Genomic DNA, 12,379 nt, shown 5'->3' on the forward strand with positions numbered 1-12,379 from the left:
AAAAAAAGATTCTGAAGAACCTAGGGGCAGGACAGGAATAAAGGTGCAGATGTAGAGAATGGACTTGAAGACACGGGGAGGGGGAAGGGTAAGCTGGGACGAAGTGAGAGTGTGGCATGGACATATATACACTACCAAACGTAAAACAGATAGCTAGTGAGAAGCAGCTGCATAGCACAGGAAGATCAGCTCGGTGCTCTGTATCCACCTAGAGGGGTGGGATAGGGAGGGAGGGAGGGAGACGCAAGAGGGAGGGGATATGGGGATATATGTCTATGTATAGCTGATTCACTTTGTTATACAGCAGAAACTAATACAACATTGTAAAGCAATTATACTCCAATAAAGATGTTAAAAAAAAAAGAAAATCATGGGGAAAGTTAGGTCACTAGGTAGGGGTCAGATTAGGAGGGGTTTCTAAACACAAGTGAAGGAATCTGGATTATATTCTGCAGGTAACAGGGACCCATTGTAGGTTCTGGAGCATGGGAAGGACATTTCAACCACCCCAATTTTTTTTTTAATATGATTTACTACTTGCAAATTTGTTAGCATTTAGAAAGGTTGGATTTTTATCGGCCCGAAAGAGAAAACTGATGTCTCCAACGCTAAAGTTTCCTCCCCGACACAGGATCTCCTAGCAGGGTGCTCCGGGACTCGCTCTGCCTCCCTCAATTACTCTTCACCTGGGGCGGTGGTGGCAGGTAACTTGTCATTTTGCTGAGCCTGTCCCTTCCTCTCTCTTTTCTTCTGGGAGCCAGGCCGCCAGCAGGAAGTACTCATTCTTTTCTGTGTCTGGGAGAGTCTGTCTAATTCTGGGGCTCAGGATCAGGAAATCTTACCCACAGATCCAAACCCTATTCTCCAGCATCAGTTTTACTGATAATAAAGGTGCTATTTTGGTCCTCTATCTGCCTCATTCCTTTTTTCTCAACTTGTCAGAACCCAGATGGGAAAGAAAGCCCTTTATACCAAATTAGACTATACTGACTTTTCTGAAACTGCATCACAGGTCACTCAGCTACACAGATCCAGTTTATACTGATTCATAGAAATGCTTTTGACTCTAAGCCCAGTGCTTCAATGAAACAGCCCTGTCCTCCAGACACTGCCAAATTACAGCAAATCACCAAGGTGGTACCAAGACAAACTTATGGCAACACATAGGCAGTCCTAACAGGGAACTCGGTACAGCCATTCAAAATAGCCACTGTGTTTAGGCCCTCACCAGTCCCACATCCTGGCATCTTCTCTTCTCGGCTTCCCAATGGTCAAACCCTTTCTGTCTGTCCAAGGCCCACGCCACCCCATTGTTAGGGAACCACTGACTGAAACTGCCCACCTTGGCCAAGCAGGATGGTAACCACTTGCACAAGCTGTCTCACAACAGGAGGTCCCGATAAGGAACACGGTGCTGTCGCCGAAACTAACCGGGAGAATTCAGGAGGGGCCAGAAGGAGGCAGGAGACGCCAGCCCATAATACATCCTGCCAACCTCCCAGAATCCTTCGAGCTAGAATCCATCTTGGCTGAGAGAGATGTACGTGCCACCAGAAAGGACCCTGAGTCAGACTAAGTATGGGCCAAGCAGGATGATTGGCCAGAGACAACCCAGAAACTCACCCCATCACCATAAAACCTGAGACTGCAAGCCACGTGGCAGAGCAGTTCTCCTGGGTTCCCTTACCCTACTGCTCTCCACCCCGGCGCCCCTTCCCAATAAAGTCTTTCGCTTTGTCAGTACGTGTGTCTCCTCATACAATTCATTTCCAAGTGCTAGACAAGAGCCCACTCTCAGGCCCTGGAAGGGGTCCCCCTTCCTGCAATACCATGGCACCAGGTATGGCTTATATTAAAGTAATCCCCACGAGTCACATTTTCCCTGCTAAACCCCCGTTCTACATTGTTTAGATAAAGATCTATGTTCTATTCCCTCTGAGATAAACAAGCAGAATATACACAAGAGGAGTGATCAGTGAAATTGACTCTTCTAGGGAGCAACTATATTTTAAGGGATTAATACGTGATGAGGCTAAATTATAACATGCTGGTTATGTGAGGATGAAAATTCTGAATACACCTTTCCCAGCTGGGACCCCTGTGAACAACACTGCTTTACCATCCCCATTCTCAGCCCACCAGGAGGACAACCGGACACATGGACCACGAAGCTACTTATCTCAGGTACCATTTCCAAAGGAGATGAAAAACGTTGTTTATTACTATCATTATCATTAATTATTACTATTATTTTTTTTTTAATTATTACTATTATTAATAGTAGTTCCAGAAACAGCTGCCATTTATGGAGTCCCAGTTCTGTGCCAAGCAATGTGTTAGGTGCTTCACATAAATACATTACCTAAGTTAATTCACCTGTAGGGTAGGTTGATGGGGTTCTCATCTTACAGATATGAAAATTGAGGCTCACGAACTTGCCCCCCAAAGTACACAGTAAATGGCAGAGATCAGATTCATGAGAGACCAGGTCTGCCCAATACCAAATTTCATGTTCTTTACACAATACTATTGTATTGGAAAAGCCAAGACAAGGATTCTAGCAATTCCTTGACATTCTCATCCTCTGCCCTCTGAAAACACAGCAGAAATACTTTGAAACTGAATTGTATAAACTATGTGGACTGATTAAGATCAAAGACACTGCTTCCCATTGTAAGAGTTCAATTTATGGCATTTTGGAGGATTTATACCCATCCCTGTCCTTTTACCACCACACCCCTCCTCCGACCAATTCAGCTCCATTTCTCAGAAGCAAGCTGCTCCCAGTGACAGAGCAGGACTTTATTCCAGAAAACAGTTTCTCCAAAGAGCTCTCTGAGCACCTTATTCCTGGACACCACAGAAAGAGGTTCATCATGAAGCCAACAAGAGAAAAAAATAGATTGAATGTGAGACACCAATTTTCCTACTGTCACTGGGACAAAATGCCAACAATAGAGTCAATGCCCTCAGCAAAGGACAAGTATAAGAATACGTTAAACTACCACTCACAAAAGCATTCCCTCCTGGCCTGCTCCTGCCTACCCTGCAAGTACTCCGGTTCCTCAGACCCAGATCATACACCAGGACTGAGTCCATGAGCACCAGCTAGAGATGTGAGTCCCACAATGATGACTTCATTACTCCAGTCACAATACAGCACCACTTCTGGTCCCAAAGAGAACACTGGTTTTCAAATATGGATCTCCAATATTCAAACTTGATTTGGAATCCAATGACTCACAACACGCTTTCAAGGATATCATACAGCAGTGGTTCTGAACCCTGGCTCCACGTTAGAATCACCTGGGGAGCTTTTCAAACTCACCCATGCTCACATCCCACCTGGATCCAGGTAAATCAGACTCTCCAGGGGTGGGGCCAGGCTTCCTTTGTTGATTCCGATGTGCTCCAAGGTGAGGACCACTACCACAAAGGAGGCCTACACCGCACAGGTGATAAAGAAGTATTTAAGATATTGTATTTCAGCTGCTGGAGTAACAAAAGTAAAAAAAAGAAAGAGAGAAGCCTGGTTTTCACGGAACAGTAGTCTGTAAATATAAAGATGACCAATCATATTCTTTCCAAAGAAAACTCAGGCCTAGAAGGTAATGAGCATTTCGGATCTCAGGGCAAAGTCAGTGATGAGACCCCGCCCTGTGTTGCCCACTCAGTCATCAAGTTACCCTGCTTGACAGACACCATCTTCTGCCACCGATCACATGAGATAAGTATTTTGCAGAGCTTGAGAAAAGACTTAAATCTCTATTGAAGGAAAAAAAAGAATACTTTGGAAGCTTCCCAAAACTTCATTTATCCAACTGGGTAGCAGAATACAGTGCATTATTGAAAAAGGTAATTGCCCAAATGAGTACTAGTGGATTTCCCAGGAATAACAGCAGGATTTGACCAATTCCCAACTATTACGGGAAGACCCATTACAGAAGAGTTACTGTTCTGAATTAACGAGTAAAAGAATCCAAGCCCTGGTTGCAAAAATAAGTTGATATACTACCCACTTCCTTACCTTCCTTTCATCATTAAAAGAGCCTGGTCATGAACATGCCATGTTGTGAGCACGGTGAGGTACAAAGGGACCCTACCATCATTCTGGGCTTCCACCCTCACTCTCATGATACGAACAAAGGGTTCCATGTGAGAATCTGCAGATTAATTAAGTAAAAAATAGCTCCTTTCTTCTTTTTAAAATAGGGCCACCAAAAACTTAAACCCAAGAGCCTCTTCTTAGATCCACTAGATGGTGCAAGCTCTCCTTTTGGAACAGACTTACCAAGAGGACAAACTCAAGCAGGACATTAAAAATTTACTATGGGCGCACCCAAGCAGCCCCTGCACTGCACAGAAGCCTGCATGGGAAGGGTACTTGCTGTCTGAGAATCTTTCTATTTTGCAACTAAAAAAAGCATAAGGAGGGGCTTCCCTGGTGATGCAGTGGTTAAGAATCCGCCTGCCAATGCAGGGGACACGGGTTCGAGCCCTGGTCCGGGAAGATCCCACATGCCACGGAGCAACAAAGCCCACGTGTCACAACTACTAAGCCTGCGCTCTAGAGCCTGCGAGGCACAACTACTGAGCCCAAGTGCCACAACTACTGAAGCCCGCGTGCCTAGAGCCTGTGCTCCACAACAAGAGAAGCCACTGCACTGAGAAGCCCGCGCACCACAACGAAGAGTAGACCCCGCTCGCCGCAACTAGAGAAAGCCCATGCGCGGCAATGAAGACCCAACACAGCCAAAATTATTTTTAAAAAAAGCATAAGGAGAATTTTTCTAAATTCTGCATTAGGAGCTCAGGATTTAACTTAACGCCATGGAAAGACTCACTGGAACTAAGATTTACTTCGAGGGGAGTAATGGGAAGAGATGATACCAAAGCCTCAAGACCTGGAGATCTCAGTTGGGTCCAAGCTCGGCCGTAAGCAGCTCTGTGAGCCTGAGCAAGTCACCTAACCTCTCCAGTCCTCAATGTTGTTATCTGAAAAACGAGGAGCTGGGACTAGACGAACTCTGGAATTAGGTCTAGCGCTAAAATTCAATAAGTGTGCATAGCGCGTTACATTTCTATCTCCAATTCAATCTCTGCATTTTAGATGTGGCAAGAACTTTAAACACAAAGGATATGTTTCATGAAATCCATCCAATCTGAAATTTGTGTAAATTAGATATTAATTCACTTACTGAAAAACTGAGGTGTTATTAATTCCTTTACTGAAAAATATCTATAGAGTGCCTACTGGGTGCCAAGCATTGGGCCACCACTGTCAGGGAATAAGGACATGGACACAGATGAGAAACACCCCCCCCCACCCCGGTCCACACGTAGCTCCCCAACAAAACTGAAATCCAGTGGACTTTAAAGTTCTAAACTTCAAGTTCTAGAAAAACTGCACAGCTAAATCTACTAGTTCTATTAAAGCATTTAACACAAATATAAATATCACACATCTTACCCAGATAGTTTGATGTCTTGATAACTAACCATGGCAACCATATACTGTCAGTTATTTTAAACTTGATACCTCATAGGCAACTAAAGCAAAAAACAATACGGAAAAGTTTGCCCACTTCATATAATTTCATTATACGAAGATGTGGAGAGCACGTTTCAGACATGAATCTTAGAGCCATCACTGATTCTTCAATATATTTTTTGTTCATTTTCCTTCTGCTTCTTTCTGTAAAATATCTATGTCTTCCTTTACATTTTCCCAGCAATATCTGTCTCAAATCTGGTCATTTCCCTTCTGGACCTCCATAACAAATAAGCATTGTCTCGCTTTCAGCAAAAGTCACCTCTAGCCAATCCTCAACGCCCCTTCCCTCAAGTTCCTCACTTGTCTTCCACTCCACGCCACCCGCTGTCAGCGAAACACCAGTTCACCAACCTGACGCGACCACGACAGCTCTAAACCATCCCATCTCTCTTCAGCTTTCTCCTCACTCCCTCATATTTGCTCCACACACACCCCCGCCGCACCTGCTCACCACATCCATGTTCACACATTCACTCTTATTCAGAAAACAGTACAATACCTATTATGCACAAGGCAGTGTGCTAGGTATGCTGCCACAATACTTGCTCAATGAAGAGATGAATAAATACACATGTATGGTCTCTACGCTCACGGCATCTACCTCCTGAGAGCACAGGTAAGACATTAAACCCATAATGATCGTACGAGGGGATCTTGAAGTGCCACGTGAGTGATACCAGCCAAACTCTAAGAAGTGAGGAGTGATTGCCTACTTCTGGCTTGATCACGAAGACTTCCAGAAGGTGGCATATGTTCAGGATCCTGGAGGAGGAGAAGGAGTGGGGTAAGTATAGTCTCAGGAGAAAGGCCGCTCAAGTAGAGGGAAGCATAAGCACAGGCTTTTAACTAGAAGGCTAATTCGCACTCAGTGTATAGCAAATGGCCCAGGGGAGCTGGAGAAGAGGGTCTATGGAGAGAGCACGAGGAAGACACTGGGATTGGCCTGGGGAAGATTCAGAGTCGGGCTCTACCAAGTCTACGTCAGAGTTACTTCTCCAGTACCTTGATGTCTACAGTTCTCTGCCCATTTCCTCCTGGCAATGTGCCAAATGCCATGTTACTACAGATAATAATAATAGTAGCATTACAGTATAGTATTACAGATCAATGAAAGCACTGCTGGGTCATCTAAAATTATGATTTTCCAACAAGTACATAGTAAATACAGAAATCGTTATAATAGAGTTAACGCATACATAGCACTCTGTGCCAGGCATTCAATCCTCACAAATCCTATAAGGTAGGCACTATTATTATCACCCCCATTTTACAAATGGAAATGAGGAAAATGGCTCAGAGAGGTTAAAGGTTCTGCCCAAGGGCACACAGTCAGCAAGTGGCAGAGCTGAGGTATCGACCCTGGCGGCCTGACTCTCAAGTCCACATTGTATTAAACCCTTTGCAAAGACCTTATTCACTGGATACCACTACATCTAGGTTTGTGTCAATGAATGAATAAATCTGCCCTCCTCTTTGCTCTCTATTTTAAGTCTGTTTACTCAGGCCAGTATTGTTCGGTTTTTGTTTTTATTTGTTTTGGCACAGCATTAGATACAGCAGTGTAGAGACAAGGATGCCCCCAAGACACCATGAAGCTGTCAACACCAAGGTGATGACATCATGAATCCTATGGCCGGTTAGTTCACTATTTGTTCTGTGAACATGCAAAATGGGGGGAAATATTTAGATTTTCATTCATATAACAATATGCCCAGGCCTTGGCTGCACACACACCACGTGCCTTACCTGGAACCTCCGTGTCTACAAAATATCCAAAGACACAGCGTTTAAAGCGGGCTGGAAACTTAGTGCAAGACCTTAGGTATTAATTACAAGATTTTGTTTAGGAAAAAAAAAAAAAAGGAGGTGAATGTTCCAATAGCTTCTATTATAATCTACTGTCACATTCTCAGATGCTTTCCACAATAAATACTAGACATATCATCTTGTTCCACAGTTGGTCCACAAGTGATAGCTCTGGGATAAACAATGGACTCTCCTAGGCTTTTCTATATATTGATAAAGAGAAAAGAATACTTGTGTATGGATCTAAATATCTGTACATGTCATCTTTCCACTTAACATACAGTATGAGAAGTGAAAAAGTAATAATGGTTACAGTCAACCCGAGAAAACCTGCCCATCTCCTCTTTATTGTGTAATCTCCAGTTACAACCTCCTTTTCCCTTCTGCCCACAGCACCAAAGCACCTGGTAAGACCAGGTCGGCAGTGGAAAGGCGATGCCCTGTAATATTCTGGGATACCCATGACATCAGTGAGTGGCCAGTATTCCCACTGCCAAGCTGACAGCATTTCCATTGGAAAGGAGTTTTTATGGTACTGACATCACTGCTTGCATACCTTAACAGCATCACACAGGAGTGCGGAGCTGATTTCAGGGTGATGAGTAGTAGCACTTGCCCAGCATCCTGAACATTGAGAGGTACTTCCCTCAACCAAACACCATGCACACATCAGGGGCAGAAACACATTCCTAGAACCCAACAATCTTCTTTCACTACTCAACCTTTAGATACTACGACTACTAAGTCTTTAAATTATGCAAACTACTTTCACATCTGCCTTGCTGGCTAAAACAGCTCCAGAGGGGGCAGAGCAGAACCTCATCCCCATTTTAACACCTTGCTCACTTGGAAGAGGCTTCATGGCTTCCCAGACTGTTGTTATCTACCTTCTTGTCTGATGTTCCCCACAGGCTTGGGAAGCTGACAGGGTGGGATTACTACACATGAAAAAACTGAATCCTTAAGTGAGTTAAGATCCTTGCGATCACACATAAAATTAGAACCCGGGCTTCCCTGGTGGCGCTGTGGTTAAGAGTCCGCCCGCCAATGCAGGGGACGTGGGTTCGTGCCCTGGTCTGGGAAGATCCCACATGCCGTGGAGCGGCTATGCCCGTGAGCCATGGCCGCTGAGCCTGCGCGTCCGGAGCCTGTGCTCCGCAACGGGAGAGGCCCGCGTACCGCGAAAAAAAAAAAACTAGAACCCATGTCTTCCAAATCCTACTTCAATAAAAGACCATAAACAGCCAAAGGGCCAGCAGAAGGTCACAGATCAGTGTGATCACCCGAGTGTGGCCCTTGGAGCACCTGGGTGTTGGCTAAAGTGTGAACTCCTGGGCCTCAGCCTCACCCATGAAATCCAAATACCCAGCTCTCGGGAGTTTACATGTAAGAAGTTCCCAGGGAACTGTTTTGCACATTTATGTTTGAGAACCTCTGACACTGAGAATTAGAACAAAGAGGGAAATAACTCTAATGAACAACTGAATTGACATCACATTCTGAGGGAAATAAGGGAAGAGTACATCCAAAGTCATGCTGTCTATGAAATAATGTAAAAATCTGCTAAGGAACAATTATCTAAAAATCAAAACACGATAGTACTAAAGATGGTAAAAAACAAACAAACAAACACACAACTCACTGTCCAGGAACATACAGTGCCATGGGAGGGATGTCTCATTTAGAGACTCAGCTGGTTAAGTTAATAGGTAATATGTATTTAGTACTAAGTACCAGAGACAATAAGCTCGCTCAATGCAGCATCTCGTGTATTCCTCACAAGAACCCAATAAGGTAGGCGTTATTACCCGCAGGTGACACATATACATAGATGAGGGCACTTGCCACAAGGCACTGCTAGTTAAATAGCCAAGAGCCAGAATTCCAACTAAGGTCAATCTCAAAAGCCATTTCTCGCAACGTTAAGCTAGATTGCTTCCCCGAATTGTATTAATCAAATAGAATGCATTAATAGAATGCATTAGATTGCACATACTTTCAGTTTTCAATTAATAAATCAAGTATTTCCAAGTCAAAGCCTCTTAATAACTGTCACTGAAATCTTCTAGGTCTGTTTAATAGCTGGGTCTCGTTGGATAGAGCAATTATTAATTTAGGCTGTCTCAACCTGGCCCGCTTAATATGATTTTTTTCAATCCAAGTTTAACAGTGTCACATAGCTGCAGGCCCACGATAGGACTGGGCCTTTTAATTATCTCATTCGACTGCCCTTACTGATGGACGACAGCGATAGTCACATCTGGCCCCTCTGTTTCCACAGAACTCTCCCGTGGAGTCCAGGGTAACAGGAGACAGAATGATTGCTTGGGCTCTGTCCCCGCCATCCCAGATCCTCAGTCACCCCTGGATCCCCAGCGTCGGACAGGAACCACAATGCTATAGATGAGCTTGAGGTGGCACCAGGTGTCCCAAGCCTTCCTGCTGAGCTCACACATCACAGCGCACGGCTGCCCCTGCTGCCAGCTGGCCCTGGAGGGACCCCTCCCTGTCCTGGAGCCCGCTGGAGCCGTCTCAGAGGCTGTGAGGCCACGGCAGCCACTTCCAAGAGGAATAACCTCATTTCACCAGGACACGCCTGAGAGCCCTTCCCCTCACACAGACCAGCATCTGTGGGCCCAGGTGGGCACACAGCTATGCTTTCAGCACAGTGGAGAAGAGAATCATTCCAAGTAACTCGTTTACTCCAGGCATGGTGAGAAACAAAGTCCCATATGAACAAGGACAGTTCAACATCACTGCAGGAAGAAGATAAGGAGCTAGCAGAAAAAAGCGCAGGACAGCATTTGGGAGCCTTCAGTGACTGCAGAGGTTGGGTCAATAATGTAGAGAATGCATTTTAAAAAGCAAACTGTTGGGCTTCCCTGGTGGCGCAGTGGTTGCGAGTCTGCCTGCCGATGCCGGGGACGCGGGTTCGTGCCCTAGTCCGGGAAGATCCCACATGCCGCGGAGCGGCTGGGCCCGTGAGCCATGGCTGCTGAGCCTGCGCGTCCGGAGCCTGTGCTCCGCAACGGGAGAGGCCACAGCAGTGAGAGGCCCACGTACTGCAAAAAAAAAAAAAAAAAAAGCAAATTGTTGAAATGCATAAATAGAGATATGAAAGGGAGAGACCAAAATATGATCCCGCTACAGTTTTCAGTACGGTTTACCCCAGAGCTGGAGTCTAATGTAGAGCTCCATGACTCAACGGAAAACTATAAAAAATTTAGCAAAGAACCACCACATTTGAAAAATAAAATCTCAAATTTCCAGGGCCAAGATGGCATCCTAATTTCCTCCTTCTTCCAATTTCCCACTGAAAGGGGAATGACCTGATCAAAGAAACTTTACAGCATTATTGGAAACCAGACATAAAATGTCACGGTATTTGTCTTCTGGAGGTGACACAGACGATAGCAGAGTGATGAAGGGCATCAACCTGCTAGGCATCCAAAAATGCAACAGGAAGTCTGCCAGAAGAGCAAGTAGGGGACTTGTCTCTACGCTCTTGCCACCCCGAGCCCCCCACACCATCTCCCAGACAAGAGATGCGTGGAGAAGGACGGATATAAGTGACAATTAAGTGACAGGCTGCTCCGTCCACTCCTCGCTGGAGACTGAAACACTGGCAGACGGGACCAGTGTAAACCTTCTCTACACTCAGCACCCAATTATAGCTCATTAACACTCATTAACGGTGATAATTTGAAGACGGTACGCAATTGCTCTTAAAATCTTCAGTCACTAGTTTCACTGGGCATGAAAGTCAAAAACATCCCTGGCTAGTGGGAGCCCCACTGGGCTCTAAAGGGGTCCCCGCCCACTGCACCCACAGACACACAAAGAGCAAGTGGGAGACTCACAGGTGTGGCTGCTCCCAGCCTCTCAAAATTTCCACCTTTTCTTCTCTAGTCCCCAAAAAACTTCCATCCATCAGCCTAAGTCAATAAGCCATGAATTATTGAGCTCACAGGATATAGATCATGAATATGTATGTGTGTGTTTGGAAGATGAGATTCTAAAACAAATGGGCCACATATATACAATGGAATATTGCTCAGCCATAAAAAGAAACAAAATTGAGTTATTTGTAATGAGGTGGATGGACCTAGAGTCTGTCATACAGAATGAAGTAAGTCAGAAAGAGAAAAACAAATACCATATGCTAACACATATATATGGAATCTAAGAAAAAAAAAAAAGTCATGAAGAACCTAGGGGTAAGACGGGAATAAAGACACAGACCTACTAGAGAACGGACTTGAGGATATGGGGAGGGGGAAGGGAAAAGAAAAAAATAAAAATAAATAAAACAATTGGGCTCCACAGTGGCTTATAAGAAGCCAGCACACATGCATGCCTTTAAGGAAATGGCTGAAACTAGTCTACCCGTGTATATTGTTCAAACATGGTTTTAGCACACAAGAAAAATCAGTGTTTCTGGTGGTTTTTTTGCTTCTGTTTTTCCAAGTGCATGTGTATGGAATAATTTGCTGAATGAAACACTGCTGGCTGCTCTCCGCAAAATCCAAAGGTATGGGCTTTCTTTGAGGTCATGGTTATTGCAGCTAGCGCCTGTGAGCTGCCATCAGAAAAGAACGGTGTGTCATTATTTTTCATTCCATCCATCCGTTACTTAAGCACACTCCCCTCAAGGTCTCCACCTCCAACCACCACAGAGAGCCCCAAACTTCTGCCCTAATTCCCTCACAGTCTCCAAATAAAGGAGCCAAAATAACCCACAAAACAGAACATCCTAGTTTACAAGATACTTGACAGAAATAATATGACAGAGCCCAGCATGCTCTGTATGCAACTCCGCCCCCTCTTGTAACCTTGCTGGGGCCAGGGCAGCACTGAAGCCATCTTTGGCTGCTACTGCCAACCATCCACCGGTCTCCCGCCAGCCCAGGGCCCCTAATCGACAGCCTGGACAAAGATTCCTCTAAGCTGGTGACAAAGCCAATCAGCCTGCTCCACTTCTGGGCTTGTCTGTGGCTCCTCAGCCTGATCGCTACGTTC

The 12,379-nt window shown here is 45.0% G+C and overlaps 1 protein-coding gene across 2 annotated transcripts in view; it reads right to left on the bottom strand.

Annotated features, from left to right (window-relative positions):
• Window positions 1-12,379, bottom strand: part of FHIP1A (FHF complex subunit HOOK interacting protein 1A) — a 263,508-nt gene that overhangs the window by 54,993 nt on the left and 196,136 nt on the right. The gene's annotated exons all lie outside the window — the stretch shown is intronic.

The sequence above is a fragment of the Neophocaena asiaeorientalis genome, unplaced genomic scaffold, assembly GCF_003031525.2.
Source record: "Neophocaena asiaeorientalis asiaeorientalis breed wild unplaced genomic scaffold, Neophocaena_asiaeorientalis_V1.1 scaffold594, whole genome shotgun sequence".
Taxonomy (NCBI): domain Eukaryota; kingdom Metazoa; phylum Chordata; class Mammalia; order Artiodactyla; family Phocoenidae; genus Neophocaena; species Neophocaena asiaeorientalis.